Source organism: Eimeria mitis, genomic scaffold (assembly GCF_000499745.2).
Source record: "Eimeria mitis Houghton genomic scaffold, Emh_scaff5496, whole genome shotgun sequence".
Classification (NCBI taxonomy): Eukaryota; Apicomplexa; class Conoidasida; order Eucoccidiorida; family Eimeriidae; genus Eimeria; species Eimeria mitis.
In genome coordinates this window covers 2,185-2,498 of record NW_013573768.1, presented here as the reverse complement: position 1 = coordinate 2,498, position 314 = coordinate 2,185, and the positions used below count along the sequence as shown (strand labels likewise).

General features: G+C 60.5%; 1 protein-coding gene across 1 annotated transcript in view; it reads left to right on the top strand.

The window, feature by feature from the left end:
* The window catches only part of EMH_0082390 (uncharacterized protein), a gene marked incomplete at both ends in the record, with an annotated part of 2,888 nt that overhangs the window by 1,005 nt on the left and 1,569 nt on the right, over positions 1-314 (top strand). The gene's annotated exons all lie outside the window — the stretch shown is intronic.

Genomic DNA, 314 nt, shown 5'->3' with positions numbered 1-314 from the left:
TGCTGCTGCTGCTGGTGCTGCGGCTGCTGCTGCTGCTGCTACGGCTGCTGCTGCTGCTGCTGCTGCGGCTGCTGCTGCGGCTGCTGCTGCTGGTGCTGCTGCTGCTGCTGGTGGTCGTGCTGCTGCTGCTGTGGATGTCGCTGTTGTGGATGCTTGCTGCTGTGGATGCTGCTGCTGTCGATGTGATTGCTGCTGTTTGCTGCTGCTACTGTGCATGCTGCTGCTGCTGTGTGCTGCTGCTGCTGCTGCTGCTGCTGCTGCATTGTGCTGCTGCTGTGTAGTCTGCTGCTCGTGTTTTATGTCTTGCTGCTGTT